Source organism: Syngnathoides biaculeatus, chromosome 2, assembly GCF_019802595.1.
Source record: "Syngnathoides biaculeatus isolate LvHL_M chromosome 2, ASM1980259v1, whole genome shotgun sequence".
Classification (NCBI taxonomy): domain Eukaryota; kingdom Metazoa; phylum Chordata; class Actinopteri; order Syngnathiformes; family Syngnathidae; genus Syngnathoides; species Syngnathoides biaculeatus.
The window spans coordinates 8210154-8228142 of record NC_084641.1 but is presented as its reverse complement, the minus strand read 5'-3'; positions in this window follow the sequence as shown (position 1 = coordinate 8228142).

Below are 17989 nucleotides of genomic sequence, written 5' to 3'. Positions count from 1 at the left end.
TGGGATCTAAGTAAATATACAAAACCTTGTTGTAGAGCAGTGAAAATACAACTAGAATGCATTCATTAAGCATTTTCCTCATCAGGCACCATTAATATTTCTGTGTATAGTGAGCGCCTTTGGAGAGGAAAACACTCAACGTCCATGAAATCCAAATGACTGGGGCAAGAGTTCTGTTGAAGTTGCCATAAATGGAAATGTGCACATACATTTTGATCACGATTGATGTCAACTTTTGGACATATGCGCGTATCCAGCCATCCTCCAGGGACACTCTATTGACGTGTCCTCAATAATAATTGCAATATATATGCATATTTACACAAACCTTGCTTCTCCTCCTCCAAACAAAGATAATTCTCATCTTTTAGGCCATAACACAGTTTTTGACCTTAATGTCAAACTTGTTATTCCTGAGATTGGTCTTTTTGTGCTGATCCGACAGAATCCACGGTTGAGTTCTCACAACATCATTTTTCCTTTTAACTTAATTAATTGATTAATTAATAGTTCCTAATTGTCGGTCTTGGAGACCGAAGTGTAGTACATTTGTGCATTCTGAAATCGATTGCTGCGACAATATATGGTCAATTTGTGGTCTTTCTCAACGGAAATGAGGCCGAATGTGTGCTAGCATAGCAGTTTACAACAAGTGGGATTTATCAACACATTACTGACCGGTACGACAGGTGACCACGTCTTTGATAAATAGCGTTTTGGTTTTTTTTTGTACTTGAAGCGTTCTAAATTTCTATCCGATAAATGAACTTAGAATCTCTTCTATTCACTTTTCCAGGTAAAAAAAAAAAAAAAAAAGCTCCAAGTGTGGTTGGATGCTGCATGATCGCCACCGGTACATACTGTAGATCGCATTTTATTTTATTTTATTTTATTTTATTTTATTAAATCACACTTGAGAACCTCCAGCTTTGACTTAGTTATCATTAGGGGTCAGACCATGATAAAAAAAAATAATCTGTGGATAACATTTTTGGATCCATTAAAGTATTGAATTGAGAGGATTTATTCCTTTGACTGTCTTTTATTTCATTCTGATGCAATGCATGGGCATGAGTCATGAAAAATCCATCCATCCACTTTGCTGCTTATCTGCACTAGGGCCATGAGTGTTCTGGAGCCTATCCCAGCTATCTTCGGGCGAGAGGTGGGTGCACCATGAACTGGTCGCTAGCCAATCGCAGGGGACATCCAAAAAAACAATAATTGATATCCATTTTCTTAGCCACTTATCCACGCAGGAGTGCTGGAGCCTATCCCAGCTGTCATCGGGCAGGAGGCGAGGTATATATGCGTGTGTATTTATTCATAAGCAGTACAGAAAATGGGTGAATGGATGGATGGATATCTCGGAGAGTGCCAATATTAGGATCATGAACAACTTTATAGTTACGGTATTTTAAAGCCAGAATTTGTGGGACAGCTCTTGTATTATTGTTCTTCAATTCAACAATGGCCTGTTTGTGCAGCTTTTGAATAAGACACTGATTCCCAAAATGTTTTGAAGAGGAGAATTAACCCTGAAGCATTTAGTAGCACTACTAATGCTTTGTTGTTGAAGCTCGTAAATTTAAGTTTACCACAATGGAGTCTGGTGTGTGGCATTCAACTTGAGTGGCCTCAAACTAAACTGTAATTGGGCTACAAGCAAATCTTGACATCTGTCTCTCATCCCAGTGACACATCCTCATTTGGCTTGAACTCGAGTAACCTGGGAGTTTATTAGAAGGATGTATTGGATGTGTCGCATGTTGCAGTGACCCAAGCTTCTTCAAAGATTTTCATAAATGTCGAAGTCTGTTCACTTTTCCCAGATACTGTATATCCCCTAATATGAGCCACTGATAGTGTAGTGGTACATTTGCCTGATTTTATGCAGGAAGAGTGAGTTCAATTCCCACTCAGTGACATGTTGATACAGTATGTGCCCTGCAATTGCCTGGCAGCCAGTTTTGTGTGTAGTCTGCCTTTTGCCTCAAGTTGTCTCCACCACTTCTGTGACCCTTGTGAGGATAAGCCACTTGAATGAGTGATGGATGCCTTAATATACTGTTTATTGCTACACTTAATTCCCCTCTGACAACAGATGTACAACTGCAAAAAAAAACAGAGACAAGAGGTTACATATTTTTGGAATCTGCTGCATTTGCTGGGTTCAATCAAAGGGAAGAGGTAAGAGTTGTGGCTGAAGGAACAGCCAACAGTTCCAGGTTAAGAAGAACATCCCTCTGCTGGAGTGACCTCCCACCCCACCATGCAATCCCCCCGCTTTCTTGCTTTGTCAACGTCTTGAAAGTGCTCTTTTGAAATCAAAACGATTGTGACGATGGCGCCACACAGTATCCAATTACAATCGGTGTGCAGGAAAATGTGGCAGAGAAGGCTAGAAAAGTGTGTGAGGGGAACACTTGTAGTTTACAGTCAAAATCTTCAATCTTTTGAGGGCCCAGTCCTGGAACATTTCTGACACACTTCTTTAAATAAAGATGATTCTTTTAACATATTAAACGTATTCATATAACTAGCAAAGGCAAAGTATTTAATTTGCTTGTTTTTTTTTTCAAAAGTTGTACACAATGTCTATGTTTTAAATTATAGACGATGCTACACAGGTTAGCTTTGTTTTTAATATTTCCGTGCTTTCTGTCATCTTTGCTGGTGAGCCAAAGAGAATTTCTACCTTGGCGAACAGCAAATAATTATTCCATTTTATTCAAAGCTTGTGAGCGTTTGCAGTTGCCCTTTCATCGGTGTCAGCATATCGCAGGCTCCTCTGTGACCTGTGGCTTCTACGCTTGTGTGCTGTCTCAGGCCCGAGTACGTCCGTGTTGCCTATGAGGGCTCGCTCTGTGTGGAGAGGCTTAGTTTGTTGTGACAGATGTTATATAAGCTGGTGAGGAAACACCTTACAGCAGACATATCAGAGATTCTTTTTTTCTTGCCAAAGGTACAGTATGTCTAAATCCATTTGCATGGTCCTGAGTGTTGTGTGCATATAAACGCACTCTTTAGCAACTCCAACACTATTTGCAGATGCCAATTTGAAGAACAAAATACTATGCGCAGAGGGTGTAAATGATGACACAGCTGTGTTAATTATGGTCGTATCCTCTGATGTGTTGCCTTTGTTTTAATAAATTCCTTTAAAACGATGAAATAATATTATATATTATATATATAATCATTGTGGAGTTTGCATGTTCTCCCCGTGCCTGTATGGGTTTCCTCCGGGCACTCCGGTTTCCTCCCACATCCCTAAAACATGCAACATTAATTGGACACTCTAAATTGCCCCTAGGTGTGATTGTGAGTGCATCTGTTTGTCTCCATGTGCCCTGCGATTGGCTGCCAACTAGTTCAGGGTGTACCCTGCCTCCTGCCTGTTGACAACAATCATAATGTATTGTCCAGTATTTGTGCATGCTGCATTTTTATAACATCTCTTGTCCTGCCCATCTACATTATGTATTCAATATTTTTAATCCCAAGTAGGACTCAGATCCCAGCTGAGCTCGAGTTTCTGATGTCCTTCAGCAATGAGTGGATGTCAGAAAATCTTTCATACACTGAGCAGTGTACTGGATCAATTAATCAATTAATTCTTCAAAGTGGCCGCAATCAGCAGCAGCGCTTGTGGAGTCGGGCTTCTCCTCCTTCGCTATTCCTCAGATGATGAGTGTTCAAACCCCCCCTCATGTTAGGTTGTGAGTACTTGTATTTCTTTAACTAGATGTAGGTTGACCTCAAAGATACGGTAACAAATGTCTGTCATGCATGAAAATTTCATGTCAGCGTCACATTAATGTCAGTCACAAATGAACAAGGGGAGCCTGCTGTATTCAAGACAACTGGGAAGCAGGACGGATCCCAATTCTACGTTGCCAAGATTGACATTGTGCTGTCAGACAGCATATCCATAAGTATAAGCTTACCCCCCCCAAAAAAAAAGTCTTGCATTTTGAACAAATGTATACACCAGCGCATGTGACATTTTCCATTGCGCTGCGTGATGCAGCTGCTAGACCATGGAAACCCGTTCCATGAACAGACCTGCACAATGTTCTTGAGCGAATCCCAAGATCAAATGAAGTTTGGAGGTCCGTAGCAACTGACTCAGCAGAAAGTTGGTGACCTCTTCGCACTACGCGGCTCAGCATCTTCTGACCTCGCCCCATCAGTTTACGCAGCCTACCACTTTGTGGCTTAGTTGCTGTCGTTCCCAAAACTCACAGTTGACTGGAGAAACTAATACAAGGAGACATTCCGACATCTTATTCCCTGTTGCCATTAAATTACTGGAGGCTCTCTCTGACTCTTCGCAGTGTTTTGTTTTTTAAGCTCAAAAGTCTTTTTTGTCAAACTGGCAATTGTCATAATATGTAGAGCGATTCCAACTAGGGGACACAAAATTTTTGTGTGCTTTTGACATACTCGGCAATTAAAGAGGATTTTCATTTGGCTTTACAGGGGCTTAACTGTAGAGATTTCGTTGTATGTGGTCTTTCCTAATAAATAAAAAAAGTTTGTAACTGTTGGGCCACACGATTTTGTCAGAAAGAATAACTCTGAACCTGACTCTAAATGACAGTACCGGTCATCCATTCAAATGTTTGACTTCACCATTTCTGGATTGCCCACATGCATGTTTATAGCAGCTTTGTGAATCACTTATGAAGTGCGTGAGTGTGTTGCTGGAATGAAGTGTACACGAGCAGAAATGACACAATAAGGAGACTTTTGTGTGTTTAGGGCTCTCGTTGCCATATTTGCTCCAGGCAGACCCTTTTAACAGATGCTACTTTTGCTTCAAAGAGGACTGAATAAACCAGAAAATTTGTCCAAGAGCTTTAGAATCAATGCTGTTGTGTATAAAATAGAGTTTGTCTGTGTGCACACACGTATGTGTGCGTGCGCCTGCGTGTGCGCAAATGACACAGAAATAGTTTATACATTGCTCTGTACACTGTATTGAAAGTGGCATAAAGATTTTGTTGACACTCTGCGCTCTTCATCTTATGTCGCAAGCAGCAGCAGGCGAGCCCTGGGCTCCCAAGCTGAGGTCACTGTGTGTTGGCAGCAGCTGCTGAGTGAAGCCTTTCACTTTGTCAAACCAAACTGTTAAAAGAAGCTAGGCGGTCAAGTTTAAGCAGGAAACCCACCCATGGGTGTTTTTTTTTTTTAACCAATGAACTAAACATTGAAGTACAGTACATTGTTTTGGGACTATGGGAGAAGGACTTTTCTGCAGAGAAAGCCAAACTCAACAAAGAATGTTCAGAGTTGACAAATATATCAAAATTGAAGCCATATTGGAAGCCAAAGCAAAAACCACTTACTTCACCATTGTGCTGTTTGCACTCAACAAAGTAATGAATACAATACAAGATAATAAGCTGTTGCAGTTGTTCAACAATAGCTTGCAGCACTAATTAGTCTATTAATATTCTTTATTGTGCCAACTGTCATGAAAACTCTTTACTTTTATATGAGTAGCAATGTGGCCTTCACTGGGAAGATGATGGAGGTGCAGTCACAGAACACAGAAGAAAAGAAAAAAAAAACACACTGATGTTGGCCATTGCAGTTTTGCAAATTGAACTCAAAAAGTTTGCATTTTGGTAGCACGGTGGCTCAGCTGGTAAAGCGTTGGCCTCACATTTCTGAGGAACTGGGTTCGATGTACTCCCCCTGCCTGCGTGGGTTTTCTCCAGACACTCCGGTTTCCTCCCACATCCCAAAAACATGCAAAATTAATTGGACACTCTAAATTGTCCCTAGGTGTGATTGTGAGTGCAGCTGTTTGTCTGTATTTGCCCTGCGATTGACTGGCAACCAATTCAGGGTGCACCCTGCCTCCTGCCCGTTGACAGCTGGGATAGGCTCCAGAGCTACCCGCGACCCTCGTGAGGATAAGCGGCAAAAGAAAATGGATGGATGGAAGTTTGCATTCTCGTGTAGTTTTGACTTCTGCCAGTCCACAATTATGTTTTCTCCTGACACCTCTTCCAACATCACACCCCAACTCATCTCTTTCACTCTTCCAGCACTCACTTTTTATTCACCTTCTGAGCCTTCAACACCCCTTTTTTTCACAGACCTCCCAAGCCCAAATTGTTTTTATTTTATCTCTTCTTTCATGCATTTCATGTAAATGTCTCAATCTATGTGTCAATCCTGTGATTGACAGGTGATCAATCCAGTGTGTTATTGATCTCTTTCGCTAGTTCTGTACCTCAATTGACCCCTCCGTACAGGGCACTTAACCACGCCTCCTGAAGTGACGTCACGCCACGTGTGCTGACGTCAGACAAACAATTAGCAAAAATATCTGCGCAGCAAGAAAAGAATAGAGCGAAACTGTCCGATTTACCGGCTGATTTCTCACTCGCATTCTTAGCTAACAGTGAAATATCGTTGAAAAGCAGACAGCAGGGCTTCAAGTATTTCAGCGAGGGGTATTTCAATGGTATTTACATGCACATCGACGGAGAAACCATTGATATTAGCGCGAGATCTATCCAGAGTCAGAGGAAGACTGAGAAGCCACATAATATAATATATTATAACCCAAAGACGAATTCATCATTGACAGTTTCCTATTTTCGTGTTACATATCACACTTGTGTGCAGAATCTGTATATGTATCTGTATAGCTGTTTGTGAACCGCCGTATGAAGGAAAAGAAGAAGGTGAGGCTTGATTTACGAGTTGTTTCTCTCGTTTTCTTTGTGTAACGTCACGCGCTCCCCTCAATAATTATTCTTGAATTAGTGCCGAACCTACGTAAGTCCCGACCGAGTACGATAATCCTCAAACGTGCTTCCTTCAGTCTTGGTGTCTCGGTGCACGTCGAAGGCTTTTAGGACAGCCAGTCCGGTTTAGCTTAGCTCACCGCCGAACAGAGACACGTTTGTGCAGTCAGATCATCGCAAAATATCGCTCAACACAGATCAAGTGTGACAATCATTCACACGTAGCTATATTATGCAAGCGAAGAACTGCTAATTCATTTATATGAGACATGTGTTGAAAATCAAATATAGGGTATACCTTCGTGCTAACACAGTCAGGTTTACCGTAGCCGCGAACAAAGGAACACGTTTGTGCAGTCAGATCATCGCAAAATATCGCTCAACACAGATCAAGTGTGTCAATCATTCACACTTAGCTATGTTATGCAAGCGAAGAACTGCTAATTCATTTATATGAGACATGTATTGAAAATCAAATATAGGACTTACCTTCGTGCAAACATATCCGTTCCGGTTGATGGATTCAGTTGATCATGCGGTCTTCCACAAAGTTTTATCCATCAAAGACATTTTTCGTACTCGGTCTTCTGTTCCGGTTGATTTTAGATGGATTCAGTTGATAATGCGGTCTTCCACAAAGTTTGATCCATGAAAGACATTTTTCGTACTGGGTCTTTGGTTTTGGAAAGGGTACGAATTGAACTCCACCAACTAGCCTTTCAGGATACCTGTCGTCACTATTATAAAGTCCGTGACTACACTTCTTAACCATATCTATTGGTAAAGAACCCAAATACACGATAAAACGCCAACAGAAGCTATAATGGACCATCCAGCGTTGTCTGAGATCTGAGTCTGACATTATGCAGATCTCTGGCCTCTGATTGGTCAGTGACGCGGATTGCGCTATTTCTACGGAGGGGTCAATTAAGTAGTCGATGAATGGATTGAATGTCTTAGCTGTCACTTAGCGTGTGTTTTTATGATGAAAAATGAATTCATATGTTTGGCACAACCACACAATTAGGAATGGAAGCTTTGGTTTTCAGAGTTACTTGGTTACGCCACAGTTGAGGCACATAGGAGAGCTTTTTTTTCTTCCTGTAATTAAGACGGTATACTCAAGAGACTATGAATCAAACAAGGAGATGGTGCAAGGCTTAAGGAGGCCCGCATGTCTCAAAAGCATCTCACTACCCTCTTGAGACAGTTTGTTTTGATCTGTCGGTACTTCGTTAACACGTGAGAGAAGAGGATATTGTTGAAGACACATTAATATACCTTAATTATGATATATAATAAATTCAATGTCATCCGATGGCTGAATTTGACGGACAGCCGAGAAAAGGTGTGTGATGAGATTGGGGAGGGCTCAGTTTCAATTGTGACTCTGAATTTGCTTCTTTTTCTTAACTTAAGTCAGAAAGAGTACCTTAGTACAAAAAGAGGCCAGGGGAGGTATGAATGATCACACGCTGTAATATGATTCAGGGTTTAGCATCATGTCTGTGTGTGTCTACGTGTGTCTATGTGTGTTTGTTCCTCAACTGCAGAGCATGTGCGGTGGAGCAACTATTTGACATCACCCACAGTAGCTCTTAATCTTTACGACACAGTGCTGATTCCTCATCAAAATGAACACATTCAAACCTGCGCTTCTGCGTCTGCTGATGTCATGTAATTTCAACAAATTGAATTAGTTGTTGTTTTGATGTATTCTGGTGAACGAGGCTGTCAAATAGTTATCCCTTTCTGAGACAGAAACAGAAAACATTTAATTTAATCACTTTGGTTTTCTACTTAACACTCCGGACCACGTGCTGTATTTTTCTAAAATCCACTGTAGCGCCGTGTGAGCATTGCCATAGAAGTCACAGCAACAGTGATGATGAGAAGAAAGCTGCAGATGCCCCCCCCCCCCCTTTCGAGCCACATTAATGAATAATAGATTTGGAAAGATGGCGAGGAAAACAGCATATGCGAGGGAGAATGAGGCACTCCTGAGAGTTTGGAAGAGTGATATTTGCATTTCAGGTGTTTGGGACACTATATAAAGTTGGACTACATTATGAGGCCATAGAGGTGGTAATTACAGAGGTTTCAAAATCTAGCTGGGCAGTGAAGTTAGGAACACTGGAGTGTGTGACATAGAGTAGATGAAGACGAATACATGTGGGCTGCTTAACAGCAGCTGCTGCACTCAAAGAAATACGATGGTACCTTAACTTTTGAGTTAATTTGTTCTGTGGCCAAGCTCGTAACTCAACTTACTCACGTATCAAACTAATTTTCTCCACTGAAATAAATTCGAGTGCCATTCATCCATTCCCGCGCCCGAAAAGTGCCATCATTTTTCCATTGCCTATTTTAAATAAAGAAAAAAAAGCACCCATCCATTTTCTTAGCTGTTTATCCTCACGAGGGTCACGGATTTGCTGGAGCCTATCCCAACAGTCATCGGGAAGGAGGCAGCGTACACCCTGGACTGGTTGCCAGCCAATAGCAGGGCACAAAGAAGCAATCACACTCACAATCACACCTCACAGATAACTGTCGCACTCACTATCACACCTAGGGACAATTTAAAGTCTCCAATGAGTGCATGTTTTGGGGATGTGGGAGGAAACCAGAGCTCCTGGAAAAATCCCACGCAGGCACGGGGAGAACATGCAAACTCCACACAGGGGAGGTCGGGATTTCAACCGCAATCCTCAGAACTGTGAGGCCAATGCTCTAACGAGTTGCTCGGCCGTGCTGCCTCCAGGCAGGTCATTTTGCAATATTAGATCAGGAGTATCGATCACAGGTTGAAAGGGGACAACTACTGTACCAGGCCCGTGAGCCGCTGGTTGAACCCTGAATCAATAATATCTAAGAAAAACACTAACACACACACACCCACCACCTCATTTGCGGTATAGGGGCCTATAATCTATTAAAAGAAATAATGATCAAACAAATGCTGCTGCCTGTAACCTAACATCATGGAATCATTTTAAAATATAGTCACAAATGTCCTAAAAATATTGAGAGAATGACATGATTTTGAGGCTATGTTTTCCACTCCTAATCTGAAGTCACATATATTTTGTGCACTTTAGTGTATAGCGATGTATTTTCCATGACGCTACTGTGTTTGACTTGAGAGACTGTACAGCACTTGCAGGATATACTGTACTGAATGCAGTAAGTATTGTACAGTGGCGAACAGTACGTCACACAAAAAAGGCAGGAATGAATGCAATAAATCCACAAACACACCTGCCCCTTCTCCACCGCTTTGAGGGCATGTGAAATAGTTTGAGTCTGATTTTAATTAATTCTCTGGTGACTCTCAGCGGGGAACGGACAGAAACATACCTAGAACAGCTGCTTCTTGAGACGCACTCCATTTGCATCCTTTTCATCTTCTTGGGCGATAGAGGTAATCTTCCTTCCATCCTCATTCTCATTTTGTTGCAGAATCTTCCTGCTACACAAGTAGAACGCTCACTGAGTAATATTGTGACACATTCTTCAAATGACACTGCAATTGCACACAAGCAAGTTTCAATCCTGAACCTCATTACGATTGCAGCTCCCTCTTGATGACCGAAACCAGAGCAGATTATCTAGCCAACCAAACAATCTCATCTAATTTGTCCACTTTGGTGTCTTTGATGCACCAACAAATTCACATCAATTATTCTTATCTCAATTTGTGCCTTATCTGTCCCTGAAAGACAGTTTGGTTGATTTATGAGCTCAGGAATTTTTGTGTGCAAAAGAAAAAAAAAGTTACATACACGGAAAATTACATTACATGACATCCAATCTAATACGTTTCTTTTTCCTGATTACCATCATTTTTTTCACCAGTGGATTATTTTTTTTATGGTTCCAAGCATATTCCTATGTCAATTTAGTAACAATTCCCATACTAATGATGCTATTAAGGAAAAAAAAAATCCCGTTGAATTACTCCATTTTACACATCTGCATCATCCCACCCTCCAGCAGTGACATCCTTCATTTGGGTTGTGTTAGAGATTCAAGAGAAGTTAATGGGGAGTGAAGGCTACAGCTGAGTCTCTTTCGCACTCTCTCACATACACAAGTGCACACACACACACACACACACCACACACACACACACACACACACACACACGCAAACATGCACCATCTGCTTAGTGAGCTTACATGCTAGGGGATGAAAACACAAACATATCCACACCCACTACGATTTTCGAGACTTGTCTATGTGAGCAAAGGTTATACTGTGCGTTCACCCAAAATGTACTGTGTGTGTCCATGTGTGTGTGCATGTGTGTGTTTGATGATGGTGGTTTATTTCTGTTTAGCCACAAGGCTGTCTTGTGATATTGTTTACACATGACTTCATCCACTTGATTTTCCTGCCTCATCCAATTCAATGAAATTATAATAATAATACCAATAATCATAATAATTCAATAGAATACTAGCAGGAGAGAAGACGCCAGAAGAATGGAGCAAAAGTGTGCTAGTCCCCATTTTTAAGAACAAAGGCGATATTCAGAACTGTGGAAACTACAGGGGAGGTTAGAAGTAAGTATCTGCGAGCAACAGTATGGTTTCATGCCTAGAAAAAGTACCACAGATACATTATTTTCCTTGAGGATGCTTGTGGAAAAGTACAGAGAACGTGAGAAGGAACTACATTGTGTCTTTGTGGATCTAGAGAAAGCCTATGACAGAGTACCAAGAGAGGAACTGTGGTACTGCATGCGTAAATCTTGTTTGATGGAGAAATATGTTAAAATAGTACAGGACATGTTTTAGAACGGCAGAACAGTGGTGAGATGTGCTGTAGGTGTGTCAGAAGAATTTAAGTTGGAGGTGGGACTGCATCAGGGATCAGCTCTTAGCCCCTTCCTGTTTGCTGTGGTAATGGATAGGCTGACAGAGGAGGTTAGACTGGAATCCTCTTGGAACATAATGTTTGCAGATAATGACGTGATATGCAATGAAAGCAGGGACCAGGCAGATGAACATTTAGAAAGATTGAGGTACGCACTGGAAAGGAGAGGAATGAAGATTAGCCAAAGTAAAACAGAATCTATGTGCATGAATGTGAGGGGCGGAGGAGGAGGAGTGATGCTCCAGGGAGAAGAGAAGGCAAGGGTGGATGACTTCAAATACTTGGAGTCAACAATACAAAGCAATGTCGAGTGTGGTCAGGAAGTGAAGAAACGGGTACAGGCGGGATGGAACAGTTGGCAGAAGGTGTCTGGTGTTCTATGTGACAGAAAAGTCTCCGCTAGGATGAAGGGCAACGTTTATAAAACAGTGGTGAGGCCGGCCATGATGTACGGTTTAGAAACGGTGGTTCTGAAGAAACAACAGGAAACAGAACTGGAGGTAGTAGAAATGAAGATGGTAAGGTTCTCGCTTGGAGTGAGCAGGTTGGATAAGATTAGAAATGAGCTCATTAGAGGCACAGCCAAAGTTGGATGTTTTGGAGACAAGGTTAGAGAGAGCAGACTTTGATGGTTTGGACATGTTCAGAGGTGAGAGAGTGAGTATATTGATCGAAGGGTGCTGAGGATGGAGCTGCCAGGCAAACGAGTGAGAGGAAGACCAAAGAAAAGGTTGATTAATGTTGTGAGGGAAGACATGAGGACAGTGGGTGTTAGAGAGGAGGATGCATGTGATAGCCTTAGATGGAAAAAGATAACATGCTGTGGTACCCCTAACGGGACAAGCCAAAAGACAAAGAAGAAGAAGAAGACCCACAGGTTATGCTTAAAGAAATGTGAGAAAAATCATCTTTTTTAATTTGCATTGCATTTTTCATAACCAAACCATGTGTTTAGAGGCGGGACCCTGGTGAGCCACATCCAAATGAGGAAAACCTCCAATGATATTTTTCATCACAGGGGTCTTGAAGCCAGACTTTGTCTGGTCCCTCACCCAGGACCTGTTTGCCATGGGTGACCTCACCAGAGAGGTGACGCCCCAGACAAAATAGCTCCCAGGGTCTTTGGGACACTCAAACCCCTCCAACATGTTGCCCAACCATTTATTAGGTTTAGATGGCAATTACTTTTTCACTCAGGGCCAGAACGGTGTCAACCATCAACAAATGTTAAAACGTCTGACATATTTTGTGTTTTTTGAAGTAAATGCAGTATGCAGTTGCAGCTCTTGTCAGAATTAAAGTAAGTAATCTGTATCTGAAATAAATAATGACGCCACATCTTGCATTGTGAGTTGCTTGGGCATTGAGGTTATTCTTGTCACACGGTTCTGACCCGTTCTCTCCATGTACCTCACGTCTGCAAATAATAGAGCCCCCTTTTCCAGATTCTTGCTGTCTAATCATGTTATGCAATGCTGAATTCAATTTATTTCTTGTCGCATTCCTTGTCCTCTCCCTGTCTCAGACACTCATGACAGACACGAAGAAAGCATTAAACCTCTTGAAAGATAAATAAATCGCTCATTTGTAATGATCCATCAAGCTGGCTTTGCGTTTCCACACCCTGCTGGGAAGGAATTATTTAAAAGATTATCACAGGGCAAAGTGTAATCAATCTGAAAGCTGGCACAGCGGGAATTATCCCTGTGCTGTGGGGATAGTGGTCTCAAGTCCTGATCACAAAAGGCCCAAAAGACCCAAAACTCATATAGCATATGGTGATTGACTGATTATCTAATTTCCCCTAAGGTTTGTCAAAAGTATTTATGTAGCTAGCTTTCTAGCCCTCTCACTATCCATCTATTTATATTATTTCTAATGTGTTTGGTTTGTACAATGACCCATGGCAAACTGGATGTTGTGGGGTGGCAAGTGAGCACCATCTCTCTGATTCAAAGAGGCAACAATGATATATAATGTACATTATATACAGAAAAATGAGGTAAGAATGTGTATGCAGTGTTTGTGTTAATATTGAAACCTACCATTCAATGAAGTTATGCATTTGTCACCTTCAGAATTGAAATCATTGCTTTCATCACTATTGAAATATCCATCCCCCGATTTTGAGTCAGTCGCTTATCCTCATGAGGGTTGCATGAGTGCCGGAGCCTATCCTAGCTGTCATCGGGCATCAGACGGGGTACAACCTGAACTGGTTACTAGCCAATCGCAGGGTACATGGAGACAGGCAACAGTCACACTCACAATCACACCAAGGGGCAATTTAGAGTGTCCAATTAAAGTTCCATGTTTTTGGGATGTAGGAGGAAACAGGAGTGCCTGGAGAAAACCCACGCAGGCTTGGGGAGAACATGTAAACTCCACACGAGCGGGGCTGGGATTTCAACCCCGGTGGTCAGAACTGTGAGGCCAATGCTTTACAGCTGCAACACTGTGCTGCTGACAGACAAACATTGGACATTTTATTCTTTCTTCTTAAAAGAGTGTGAGAAAGGTTTTGAAAACAATAGAGACTCTGACTTTCCCTGTATTTTTGGCCTCTATACTGTATGCAGAAATATGGATAAAATCAATGCCATCCACAGATTCCTCTGTCCAGCACAAAGTGCAACAAAGGTAATAATCTCTCTCTAACACCAATGCAGAGCCCCCCTAAAACTTGTACTCAGCACTCCCAGCGATCCCTGGCCCTATTTTAACTTTCTGCATGTCGTCTCGCTTTTGTGTGGGTCCCTTTAGGAGGCATTGTGCAGAGATTACATAAGCAGTGCCCCAACATAGTGGAACCTCATCTAAGGTGCTCAACTGTGACTTCTGACAGCATATTTTCTCCAACTTGCTTTTTTCTCCTTTCCACAGAAAAAATATGAATTGAGACAAGTTGATTGTGACGCAGGTTCACATTTAATGAATATATTCTAAATGTTTCATTCCCAACGGAATCAGAAGGCGGGCATGTTTCAGTCAACAGCTGGAAGCTTTGAGAAGAGCTTCACTGCAAATCCAAATGGACACCGCTAAACATAGCTTCTGCAATTGCGTGACAAAACACAGAACATACAGTCGCTTTTGCATGGGCTCACGGCAGCTGATTGTGATTCACGGACTGAGCTCTTTGCTGGCAGCGGCATTGATCACTGAGGCCCCCTGGTGGCTCATATTTTTAATCCTCTTTCTAGTTTTACAGCCAGGGTCTGCAGAAGATTCATTTTTTGCAAAGTGCAACGTATTGGCCACTAGTTGTAAAAATATCCCATTATTACATAGTAATAGATTACATGAGTGTCACTTTGCCAGATTCAGTAGACCAATTTGTAGGGGGGTCTGAAGAAAATCAGGTCTCTGCTGACACCTGGTGAAGACTATGGGAACTGTCTCTTCATTTATTTTCTTTTTCTCTCTGGTTCCCTCCCACATCTCAAAAACATACAACATTAATTGAACATTCTAAATTGCCCCTGAGTATGATAGTGAATGGGACTTTTGTCTGTCTCCCAATTTCCTGTAACACCATAGGATGCCACATGATGGCGCCAAAGCCACAGCCAATAGAAAAGTATTAATTGGTATTTAGAGTACAGTATTCCGAAGTCTGGACTGAGCGAAAAAGTATGTCACATGGGAGAAGCTGAATTTAGTCATAAATGTTAGCGGAAATTACGCCACAGTTGTGTTTTTGCTCTCCTTACTGGTGGTGTTTTGGTAACATGGTTTGTGGTATAGTTACAGTTTAAATTGTTAATATAAGAAATAATATAAGAAACTGTAAACTTATATCCTAATTCATTGATTTAAATCATAGTTTTGTCTCTTGGTTTTCTTTGCTCTTCCCGGCAGAACTCGACAGTTAAAAAATACATACATACATACATACACGACAGAACTGAATTCATACAGTGTCTTAAAGGCCAGGACCAAAAAAAAGTCCTTCAATGGTTTGGGTTAAGTAACCTTTGGTGTCAGGAACCAATTTGGATTTATATGCACCTACAGTACTGCCCTGTATACTTACTGTATAGTCATCAAATTTTATAGGTTCTCTTTACACGTCCATTTCCCCTTAATACCTCAAGATGGCGATGTTAGCTTTTTAAAGAAAGTTTTTCAATACTCTGTACCAGACGAGAGAGGGTCGTTTTCGTGACCACACTATTGTAAGATTTATCAAGCCATTTTCTGCCACTGGTCGGTAAAGCAGGAGCCTAGCCCATCTCAGTCACATGGGGGCATAGTTTAAAAAAAAAATGCACCCATGATGATCATGCAAACTCAACACAGAGAGGCCCAAGCCAAGATCCCATTTGATGGTGAGGCTGGCAAGCTAAACACGTCTCACCATGCTGAATTGCATTTATCAATCCATTTTCTGAGCCGCTTATCCTCATGAGGGTCACGGGAGTGCCGGAGCCTATCCCAGCTGACATTGTGCAGAAGCCGGGGTCCACCCTGAACTTGTTGCTAGCCAATCGCTGGGCACATGGAGACAGACAACAGTCGCACTCACAATCACACATAGGCACAATTTAGACTGTCCAATTAATGTTGCATGTTTTTTGGGATGTGGGAGGAGACTGGAGTGTCCAGTGAAAACCCACGCAGCAACAGAGATGCAATGCAAGTGTGACGCCAACGCTTTTCAGCTGTGCCAACGTGCCGCCACACTGTGCAAGTGATTGTTTTATCTTTGCAATCCACTCCATGCTCCTGACCCAAAATGACAAACTACCTAATTACATCTAAGATGTTGATATTCAATATGGTAGCGTCGTTTGGCAACCATGCTGTGTATGTATCTAGCCAATATTTTGGTCCGGTGTATCTTAATTTGATAGTTTTGAGATGGGATGGATAGAGAAAATTACTTGTCCGTTAAAATGAATAAATGAATCAAATTCTCATCCCAGCTCTTTTGGAATGTGCAGATGTGGTCATTAACACTTACTCCGTTACATTTATTCATGTAACAGTTCGATAAACTGTACTTATCAACGTACCTTAAATTGCATTGCATTGCACTTTTTTACTTTTACTGTACTTTAGTATTTTTGTGAAGAAGGATCGATATTTCTACTCTGTTGCAATGATCATGATACCGTTCGCTCCTTTTCTTTTTCCATTCTTGAGTACACTTCTAAATTTGGACTCCATCTTCGACTTCCAAATAGGGCGTCCTTTGTGGCAATATAATTTATCACTGTGACGTTTGACTGAAGTCCAGCAATGAAATAACACAAGGCAGTCACATGACCGGATACTTTTGCGAGCCAATCAAATTAACTCATTTTGGGTGGGGGTGAAACCAGCTACGCGAGTTTGTTGACTTTCCACATCGAAAAGCTGCAGCTTTTTCCATGCAGCTCTTAAATTGTGGCTATACAAACTGGGATACTTCAGCCCACTCTTAATTTGAGGAAACACCTTGTGGTGAGTTCAGGCTGTTTCTATTGTGTTTTTGAACCGTGGGTATGGCAACATTAGCCCTATCCTGTGGTGTTGCAAACGCTCACACAATCACTAAGTTTGTTTAGCAAACAACTACTTCATCAAATAATTCAAATAAACAAAGAAAATAGTATTTCTGTAAGGCCTAATGCATGTGTTGTTGGCATTTGGAGGGTTAAACATTGAAATGGTGCCAGGTATGTGTCGACTCCCGCGCTGATTTAAAAAAACAAAATCAGGTTACTCTTTACTTGAGTAGATTTTTTTTTCCCCCATTGAGTACTTTCTTACGGTCAAATAAATATTTGATTGACTACTATTTACTTTTCCTTGAGTTATATTAAAGGGCTACTGTCATGAAATGGATGATTTTTAGTATGTTATTAATGAAAAAATGGCAACCGACATGGACCCGTTTTTTTCACCACAAAACATAATTTTGACAGTTTTTTGTAACTCCTGCCATGAAAATCCTCACGAGGGATTTGTTTTCGAGAAGAAGCAGGAAGTGACTTACAGGACAGAGGCGCCCCCTAGTGGACTCGTTTGTTTCCATTAGTTTTACCTCCGGGAAGGTACCACGGTGTTCCTTCGTGTTAGCCAAAATTCTGGCTCGTTGCATTGCTGGACATTGCTTTAACACTCGGGAGAATGGATTTACGCTTCATAAGTTTGCAAGAGACCCGGTTCGTCGTGAAAAATGGACTGCATGTGTGCAGACGACGAGAGCTTCGTGGGTTCCAAATAACAGGTAGGTGTGTATACAGCTACTAAAAAAAATAATAGTTTGGGGCGGACCACGTAATCGGTCTCTCATATCATAACGTAACAAAAGATCCACCTACCAAATATGTCGACGTGCGCGTTGGACG